Consider the following 10,824-nt stretch of genomic DNA (forward strand, 5'->3'; position numbering starts at 1 on the left):
GAGCGGCCTGCTGCAGAAGTAGCGTCTGAGGCGGTTAGAGAGAAGTGGTGGTAATAAAGGTAAACTATTTTCATGCTCTGATGACGCTCGTTACTCTTTGATCAGTGTAAAACTACCCCCCCCCCGCTCCCCCCGGACACTTCCCTCATTGCCCGATTCTTCCTTTTTTTTAACGCACCTTAGAGACGAGGACCCGGTTTGCGGGGGAAGGAGCAGAGCTGCGGCGGTCCCACGGCTCCTGCATCTTCAAGGGTCGGAGTTATTATTTTGTTTATTGGCTTTCAGTAATTCCACACAGCGATCGGTCCCCGCCCTCTGTTGCTCTGAGATGCCCTGAAGCATTTTTTCCAGCTGACTGTGCTTATGCCCGGGCTGTAGTCTCCCTGAACTTTTTTAGTTTCTTGATGTCGGAACAGAAAGATTTATTTCTGTTTCAGGAGACAGAGGGACCCCGGGCAACACGTGCAGGTTAAAACAGTTAGGCTGAATGAAGTCTGGGGCGGTTCCCATGTTCAGAGAGAAGCTGGAAAGGAATAGTGATCCGGTACCTCTTGGAATTGTTTCTTGAAGTTTTGCAAGGATCTAGTTAGAGGTGAAGAACCAGGAAATTCCAAATGATTGGCCTAGTCCTTAAAATAATTCTAATACTTAATATATATTTTCAAAGCAACTTGCAGACATTAACAGAAATTAATTCTTCCAGTCCCTGTTGTGTAGTAGTACGTGGGTACGTATCAAGTATACCTTTTTACAGATGGGAAAACTGAGACCAAATAGTGATGCAGTTTACCTAATGCCATAAAACAAGACGACAGCACTCATCATTTTCTCTGACTCCTAACTCTACTGATTCCTCCAGATTATACTGTCTTCAAACACTTGCTTTTAGATATAGGAGGACACCTTAGCCTCACTGAAGCAAACAGAATCTATGCCATCCATATCAGTGGTGTCAGAATTTTACCCATCAGATTTCTAGTGGGACTACTCAGGGTAATAAGCATAATACATGTTATACCTAAAAATAAATGTTTGCAGTATTGGATAAAATTGTTAATGATTCCAATTCATTCCTGCTCACCTTACATATGCATACTCAGTGAAACCCCAGTTTATTTATTTGAGAGCCCAAACATTTAAAATCCTTGTTCAGTTTTGAAAACCAAAGCATTCTATTAACACAGTAATACCTTTTATTCTTTTGTAGGGTGATGTGATATGCCACTATAGAGTATTACTGGTATTTTTGCCAGTATTATGATTCATCATTTAAATAAATGTTCAGTGCAGATATACAATATTTTTAGAATGGCTGCCAAGACGGAATATACGAGTGTAATTTTTATATTGACAGCCTTTGGCAGAAGTAAATTTAGTCATGCAGTAGTTTGTTACAACAATAGCAAACTTTTGATAAGCCATGGGGTATTTAAATATATGTATATACATTTAAATAAATAAGGTATTTGTCTTTAATAGAGGTTAATGGTGTTGCAAATTCAGTACTATAACGATTTTTTTACATATAAAAAACTAAGTCCTTATTTATTACACTCTTGTAACTCAAAAAAAATGAACTATATTCAATAACATTTTGCATATAAGAAATTATTCTCAGGTTAATACCATTGATGGGAATACATTAATATTGGTAGCCTCTGCCAATATAAATCATTTTTATTGAAAGTGTGATTGGTTGAAAATGAAATTTTGAAACATAACACCACACTAGCAAGGCGGACATTATAATTGTATTACTGTAAATATACCGTGGAACATTATTAATAATCTTACTGGAAAACGCTAGAAAGAAGTCTCTTCGCTGTTTAATTGCCATAAAGTCTAATGCTATGGATGCATTTCCATTTATAATTCACCATTTTTTCTTAACTATTGCAATTAATTGATGATAAACACTTCGAGGTTTAAATGCTGGAGAACTATTTCAAGATTTTGATTGAAAACTCTTTCACTGAATATTACTTAAAAAGAAAAACAAATGGCTAGAATAGAGTGAAACTTTAAATTCTACAGAGGCCTCCAGATTTCAGGTGTGACCTTAGCTGCTTACTCTGGTTCTTGGACTGGTTTCTTGAGGAAGACCACACTAGGGATGATAGTCAAGCAATCAGATTATGGGTGTTTAGCCATAAGCAGTATAAGCACCAATTTGGCATTCAAGTGGGTGCACAAAATGACCAAGATCCATATTGATCTGTTATTTTTTTGGAAACCAAAGTCAGGTCCAACATAATTCAGTGCAGTTTGATAAATGTTTTGGAATCTGGCCTGCTATTGTATAACCTGAAAAACCTCCAGTTATGTCAATAGCCAGAAGCCACGTGCATATAGCTAATGCTGGCAGGCCAGATTCAGCTGTGGTAAATAGGTCCACTACCACTTGCAGCAATGGAGTTGCATCTATTTTACAGAAGTAAACAGTAGGTAAGCACATGGTAGTAAACCATAATAATAAACTAGCAAACTAACTGACAAACTAAATCAGTGGTGCTCAAACTTTTGGTCCTGCAGGTCAGGTGTGTAGCACAGGGCTGGTCCACAGGCTGGTTCTTATAGGCAGGGTCAGTCTGCAGGCCAGATCCAGCAGGGAGTCAGCATGCAGTGTCAGTCTCTGGGCGTAATCTGGTGAGCCAGGCCAACCTTCTGTACCAGATCCAGCCACAGAGCAAGTACACATGCCAGCTTGGCCCTGTATACTGGATTAGGCTGCAGCCTAACTCCACATGCCAGCACAATCTAGCACACAGGGCTGTATCATCCAGCCCATGGGACTCCTCCCCACAGGTCCAGAAATTTGGTAGTGGGGAAGCAGCAACAGCATTAATTGTCACAGCCCTAGTAGCTGCAGCAATGAATGCTGCTTCCAATTCTCCCACTGCCATCATTTCCCTGCTGCCAAAATGTTCAGACCCTGAATTTTTGGACCTCTGGGAGCCCTGTGGGCTGGGTGACACAGTTCCATGAGTCAAATTCATCCTGCTGCCTGGAGGTTGAGTAGCACTGAACTAAATTAACAAAGCAGCCCCACATATGGTAAAATGCAACAGTAGTAGCTCTAACACTATGGTCTAACTAGTCAAGACAGATGTGAATTTTAATACAATGGTCACTGAGTATAACTTAGGATACAGGCAAAAGAGAGCAAGTATTGCACAAAATATTTTTTTGTAAGATGCACAAAATGAGTATCATTTATAGAAGATAGTTGTTTCATCCAGGCTGGTATAAAATAAAGGAGACCATCATCTGTAAGCTAGTGGAAGTCTATATCATCATCTCCAAAACATTTATCAAACTGCATTGAATTATGTTGGACCTGACTTTGGTTTCCAAAAAAATAACAGATCAATATGGATCTTGGTCATTTTGTGCACCCACTTGAATGCCAAATTGGCGCTTATACTGCTTGCAGCTAAACACCCATTATCTGATTGCTTGATACCAATTATCCCTCTCCACATCCTAAGTTGCACATCTTCTCATAGCATCACTTCAACAAACCAGAAGAGCACCAGGAAAAATTTGCAAAGAAATATAAAGAGCTGCACTAAAAAGTCTGCTTCAGTTTAGAAGTTTAGAAAACAATGCATTTATAGCCCTGGAGTATTACAGGCAACACTGGGCACATCTACATGTTCATTAATGCATTGTAGTTACTGTGCATTAAATCAAGGTGCAGTAACTCATGCTACTGCGTAGTAGCACCAGCAAACAGGCTTTTAGGTTTTTTAGCCTAATACTACTGTGCAATAGAGTATTAACACGGTTTCTGCCTGGCATGCTGTTGCATAATGTTATTAGGCTACTGTGCAGTTAGTGTCTCGTGTAGTTGGTTAGCAAACTGCAGAATTAGAAGACATTTATTTACATAGAGGGAGCTAAGTCAGGCAGCTTAACTTGCAACAAGCAAGCAAGTAGGAAGTCAGACTGATACAAGCTTAGTGTAAACGTTGTCATAGTAACTTCTTTGAAAGAATGTTAATCTGTTTTAATCAGTAACTTGTTATTAAAGGTACCAAAATAGCAAGTTTTAAATAAAGGAAAAATTAGCTCTGTAAGGATTAAATTTTTACAGCTGACCAAGCAGTTTACCTAGCCTGTTGGCTTCTGCAGGCAGGTGGTTACTCTCTGAGGTCTTCAGCCAGTCCTCTCAAATAACACAGTTTTTAGGCAACAAACAAACAAAACAAAACCCTTCTGCTCTGTCCCAGACACTCAAAGAGGAGCCCTTGGCTGTGGTCCCCTTCTTGTAACAAGCAGTGGGCACATCTACACGTTCATTAATGTGCTTTTGCTACTGCACATTACATTTAGTACCTCTAATGAGAGGTGCAGTAGTGAAGGCACATGCTTGTTTAGTGATGCTTAATGCTCAGTAGCCTATTTTTACTGTACATTAGCGTATTAGCATGGTTTTTGATGTGAGACTTCAGTGTGCAGTAAAATAGGCTACTGCACATTAAAAAGCATGTATAAACACGACCAGTTACATTCACAGCTTGCTTTCTCCTTTCCTGCTTGCTCTTCTGGGTGTTTTTAAAAACTCCTAGGAGGACACAACCTGCATATACAAATGCTCTGCAGCTGGACTCTGGAGAATCTCTCATGATCTTGTCTGTGTGCATGAGCCATAGTTTTTGTGTCTTCTTAACCATGCCCTAATACAAATACCTAGAAAACTTTTCAGTTCAAAATGGAGTTACCTACTAAGTTTTGTGGTTGTTAGGGCCAGCTGAGCTGCTCTTTGGAACTTCAGCAGCTAAGTCTGCTAATTAGGTACCAAAGAACCAACTTTGCATCCCAAAGTAGAATGTAAAGTTAGGCACCTTCATAAACAAAACTGGGAGGGAGGGGGGAGAGCTAGGTGCCTCTAAATGGCCATCACAAAAATCTGTGTACTGAGAAGGAAGCTGCCAATAGGAAATGCTAAGTACAGAGTTGTGTTTGAACTCCCAACCTTGCCATTCTTTAGGCACCAGAGTCCAGGCTTCAAGGAAGGCATCTCCATCAACTCAGGATCTAGAGTCCAGAGACTGAGAAGGAGCATTCTCCTTGGACTGTTTATATATTTTACATTAAAAGAAAATAAGTAATTCTGAGAACAGGAAGTCAAACCCAAAATTCTGCCTCCAGCTAATTACCTTAACTCCCAGTATAGGTGGACAGTCATGCCCCTTATTCTAATAGCCCCTACCCTGCCCTTCCCCCTGTGATTCTTCCCCTGCATGCATTGCTTCTGGGTTCAAATGTGGCTTAGAAAGGATTTGAGCACTTAGCTGTTCAATCTAGGACAGTTCTGGACAGAAAACAACCATAGCGAACTTCCAGATCAAAGAGGTGTCTAGTGAAGTTAGGCAATCACTGAGTGTTTTTTGGATCAAGATTTTAGACTTTGGTGCCTAAGGTTAGTCCTCACTCTTATTTTAAGCTCTTAAGACTATTTTGGATTTGATCCTATATCTTTTCTACCTTCTTTACTAATCTTCCCAGGTAGACTCAGAGTTGGAAGGCTGCTGCTATTAAGACTGTCAAACCCTTCTTTTTTCATCAGCAAAACTTATTTTAATGTAGTTTCCCCATGAGGATTGGCCGGCATGCAGCTGGTTCAGTGTCTTGCAGAAAATCAGCTGAGTTAGTGCTATTGTGTCATAAAATCTATTCACATAATCTAAAAAATCCAGCTGAGCCTAATTTATTTTCTTTGTTGTATTTGCTAAGTCATTGTGATACAACCATGATCACTAGCATTGCTGATATCTGCTAATTTAAACAAACCAACAGAAACAATTTTAAATGACATAGCTAGTCTCTTTAACCTTGTATTCTTTGCATTGTTCCTCTTACCTGCCCTCTTCCATTGTTTGTTTTACACTCCTGTTGTGCTTGGTCTTCGTAAACTCTTCAGTGCTGTCTGTTCTCCTATCCTATGTTTGTTCGGTGCCTTATGAGATCCTGATCGTGATTGGAGCCTCTTTCCATTACTGTAATACAAATACTAAATAGTAATCATTGGCCTGTGAGACCTATGGGGCTTTTTCATCAAATGATTTAAAAGCCTGATAACACTTCCCCAAAGCTTGTGCAGTTTTTTAAAAGAAGATTTCAACACTTCTTACTTTGTATTGCATCGTTGGTTTTCAAGCTGTGCTCCATGGAACCCTGGCATTGCACACCGGGGCTCCACAAAGAGGTAGGGAGCAATGGCAGAGCAGACAGGGAGGCAGTGCCCTGCCATTGCTGAGCCAGACTGCCTGGCTCTTTCTCAGCTCACATGGCCTGCAGAGCCAGGAGTAGGGGTTATATGGCTGAAGAAGTGATATGAAAAGATGTCATACCTAAATGCTTGTTTGAAAAGTGCTGTGCATGAATTCACTAGACTTACTAGTGATAAAATCTCATGCATGGCTATGGCTTTTCAACATTAGATTATTTCCAAAAAGAAATAGTCAGAACAAAACAAAAACTATCTGTTCAGTGCCATTAGTTAGAGGTGAGAAAATACTTCATAGTGAATAATTAATGTTTCTGCTACAAATTATGAGTGGCTTATGATTCTCAACAGATTAGTAATTATTTTTACCAACTAATTTCTACTAATAATTCTTGTTCTGTTGATTGTTGCTAGAAGCTGTTTCTATCTATTTTATATATATGGGCTATGCTGATTACCTCTAACTGGAAACTGAAGGCACATAGTATTATTGCTATTTCCTGATTGGATTATAGTAACATTTTGAGTCAGATTTCTCTTGAAGTCACTCATCTAATTGAATTCAAAATTTGCCTTTGGTCAATACTTTTTAATACAGTAGTAGTTAAATTTGCAGGTTTTAGAAATCCCAGTAGAAAAATCTGTTAGTAGTGATCTTACCAGTAGACTTCCTAACAAATATTTGTAAAGAAAACACAAAAAGAGAGTGAACATAGCCAAAGAGAATTAAACTTTTTATTTCAATATATATTTATGTAATTATTTAGGAATTTGCCTAGCACTGCTACTGATGATGAACCATGTATAGCTTTCCTTTGAAAACACAGAAACAGACATTCTTATGTTTTATTATCTGTAGATATTGGCCAGATCTTTAGTTATAATAAGGCTGCTTTAGACCATAGCACCAGTACAGTTTGGCCATAGAACCAATCTAGTCAGTTCTAGCAGGAGGATCATCCTAATGCTAGGAGGCTCAACTGCACTAGCTCCACTTCTTGCCACTAGGATAGGACGGTTGTAATAAAAAACAAGACATGGCCAGATTATACTTCCATTGCACTGAGCGCTAGACAATTTCAGCCTTAGGGTCCACTAGCAGTTTGTGTAAGCTACAGCAGCCTAAGGAAGCCATGCACTGTTTCACCTTATGACTACATTTCTTCATCTGTCATCAGTGCAAAGTATAAACACCGTTATATAGGCTTCCCAAATAAGAAAGAAATGTTATGTGATATTAATTTGTTTAGATGCATAAAAAAGCTTTGTGCAATTTAGGTGTATTTTTTCTTTTCTCTTCTGACAAAACATATATGTAGACATTTTTTAAAGGGGTATTATCAGGCTGGTTAGACTCCAAAATTTACCTTTCCAATAGGAAAAAAAAATTCTATACAGCATCACTGGAGGATAATAAATAGACAGATAAGATTAGGTTTTAAATAAAGGTTAATAGTGTCCCTTTAACTTCTGGATATATTTTCTAGTCATTGGATGATATTCACCTCTGCACAGCTGGCCAGGATGAGGTCTCTGCATCACCATCTGCATACTAATGGGTTTCATCCCATATGAGCATGTAATATTGTACTCTGTACTGTGGCCTTCTTTACCTAGATACTTATCAGACAACCATTACTATGACTTCTGATGTTCTAATTAGTCTATAATGTAAGTAAATTATAATATAGTTTAACATTTATTCATAATGGCAATTCAAGGCTGAAAAGGAATTGCTATCATCAGGTTTGGAAGAGAATTTTTGAACCCAGAGACAAGAAGACTTGGGAAGCGGGGCCCAAAAGTTATGTTAAAGGGAGGATTAGGCTTGCAGACCAAAACAGGAAGGGTACGTGAGACAGAACTGAAAATAGTTAGGGTCAAATCCTTTTCTCAAGCCCAGGAGCCTCCCCACACACATACACATGGATTACTGGGAGATAATGAGAAGAACTCTGAACCCTAAAGCAGGTGGATATTGGAGAAAACTCTACTCAGCAGCAGGAAAATGAAGCAGAGCTCCACAACTGTCTTAGTTATGAAGGAAGATTAAAGAAGCCAGGATAAGTTTATGAATGGATTACAGAAAAGGGAGTTGTGGCTGTCCAGCACGAGGGTGTGATGTGTGGAGTTAGGCCTGCTATCCCCAGATTGCAGAGCAGAATGGAGGCCCATGTGGGGCCTAGAAGGAATTTTTCCTCTTACTACTGCTACAGGTGCCAGGGTTTTATTTTTTTGGTTTTTTTCCTTCCTCAGAAGGATTTTGACTGGGGTGAACCAGTGCTCCTGCTGGGACTAAGACCTAGAGGTTCCTTGATAGGGTCTTGCCCCTCTGCTCAAGGCCAGACTGAACACCAGATTTGGGATCAGAAAGGAATTTTATGGACTGTGCAGGGTTTTGCCTTCCTCTACAGTCAGGGACACAACTTTCTTCCTTGGATATCTTCAGTGCATTTTAACAACCCTTGCAGCAGCATGACACTGATTGTTGTTTCCTGTGATAAGCTAAGGTGTTATACCTGGTAGTTATGTGACAAAGCTGATTGTGTAATTTTAATAATAAGTTAGTCAAGGATTTGCATGGAATGGTCTGGATAAGGAAAATCCTGCCTCAAACAGGGCTAGACTAGATGCCCTCCGTGCGTCTTCCACCCTTACTTTTCTACGATTCTCTGATTCTAATTACATATGTAACCTATATCTCTCAAAGACAGTTGGGCCTTTACATTATTTCATTTACTCTTATAAACAAGAAAAAATCTACTGAAATACATAGAGCTACACTAGCACACGATCAGAATCAAGCCTAATTATCTTCAGCAAGTTGAACAGACTGCACAGTCTACCCAGGGAAGGGGCTAAGTATGATATTACTAATTTTATACTCATGGGGAGAGTGGGTTGCGATACAGACCTCCAATGTGAGTTTAACCGTGCCTCTGCTAAGTGCTAACTCCTAATTTAAATCCTGTTAGCTGACTCAAGATTTTTTTTTTTTAAAACAGCTTTTCCTAAGCTACACTAACCATTAGGTGGAGGTTGGAAATAGCAAGAGAGAATGGGATTTATGCACATGCATCAAGGGAAGAATATATTCCTTTGTGATTGATTTCCATGGGTCCCTACTTACAAATGAAGAGATATGTGATATAACAATTCACTGTTCTGACACACATTGCAATCATGATGTGCAGTTTTTAATGCATCATGTTACATTAAGCTTAGGCCATGGTCTAACACCATGTAACATAAATTTCTGTGAAGGGAGTAACATAACATGATACTGTCTTTTAGAAGACACACACGATTTTTTTAGATCACTTACTTTTTATCCATGAATGCTCAATCCAAAAATCAAGGTGGCAGACAAAGTGGAGTGAATGAGTATCCACAAACCGGCATATTTATCTTGTGTAGTTTTGCACATTGCTACCTGTAGTCAATGACTCCAGTCAATTTTTATGTTGTAATGCATGAGCAAAGTTGATGGACATATTTTTTTGTCACCCCCAGTTAGATTTTATTTGGGGTCAATCAAGAGAGACCTAACAGCGATTAAGATTGTAAAATACACTGAAAATCCCCAGAAGTGTTTATTTCACAATACAGAGATGAATGTTGAATAAGAAACTGCAACAGACATTATTTATAACTGCTTTATTTTTATCCTAGCAATGACATTCTCTCACCTTTAGTTAAATGCCTGTGTGTGGAATATTTTAAATAGAATATTTGTACAAATGATCACAAGAATTTTATTTACCATATGAAAGAAATAAAAAGAACTACTCATTTAAGAATAATTCAACATAATAAAATACCCACAGAGGAAGAAATTGAACTTTGAAATCCAAGGAATTCACAGACTAAAGGTGAATTGAAACAAAAAACCTTGAAAAAGATCAAATTAGAATATTTCAGTGTTTTTATTGCTTAATTCTACACTATTAGAAAAAATCTGAGATGGCTGTAAGCAAGCTTTAGGGCAGCATATACATTATCCAATCTATTGTTTAAATGGAAGTATGCATCATTATCTTTATTTCTGGTTAATTATTTCTGTGGCAGGCTCTGTGCGTTAATGGCATGATACTAAACAAAACAACGTGAAACACATGGACATTAGCTGACATCTGCGTGGGTTTGACTGATCACATGCTTGAGTGCAAAGTTTAAATATGAGCAAAGGGATTCCTCCTTTTTTGGCCACACATGAAAAGTGTGCAAGTCCTAACAGAAAATGAACACTTGAATGGATAGCATCTAGTGAAGAAACAGTCTCTGTCAGTGCTTAGCAGACAGGAACTGTTGGTTTCACAACACACAAGGATGGAGAACTGTCACTGCTGAGGCTCATCATGCTAACATTTCTCATGCTGTTGCATGTGGAGTTCTGAAAGCTTCTAACATAGTGGTTCTCAAGCTTTTTTAACTCAAGGTGTCCCTTGCTAAACTCAAGGAATCCTTCAGAAAATGCCACCTCTTAGCTTTCACTTGTTTTTTTGACTATGGAAAAATAATGGAGCAATTCTTCTGTTGAAAAGAACCTAGAAATATCACAACTGGCTGGAATGTTTTTGACATTCCAGATT

This window comes from Alligator sinensis, unplaced genomic scaffold (genome assembly GCF_000455745.1).
Source record: "Alligator sinensis unplaced genomic scaffold, ASM45574v1 scaffold159_1, whole genome shotgun sequence".
Classification (NCBI taxonomy): Eukaryota; Metazoa; Chordata; order Crocodylia; family Alligatoridae; genus Alligator; species Alligator sinensis.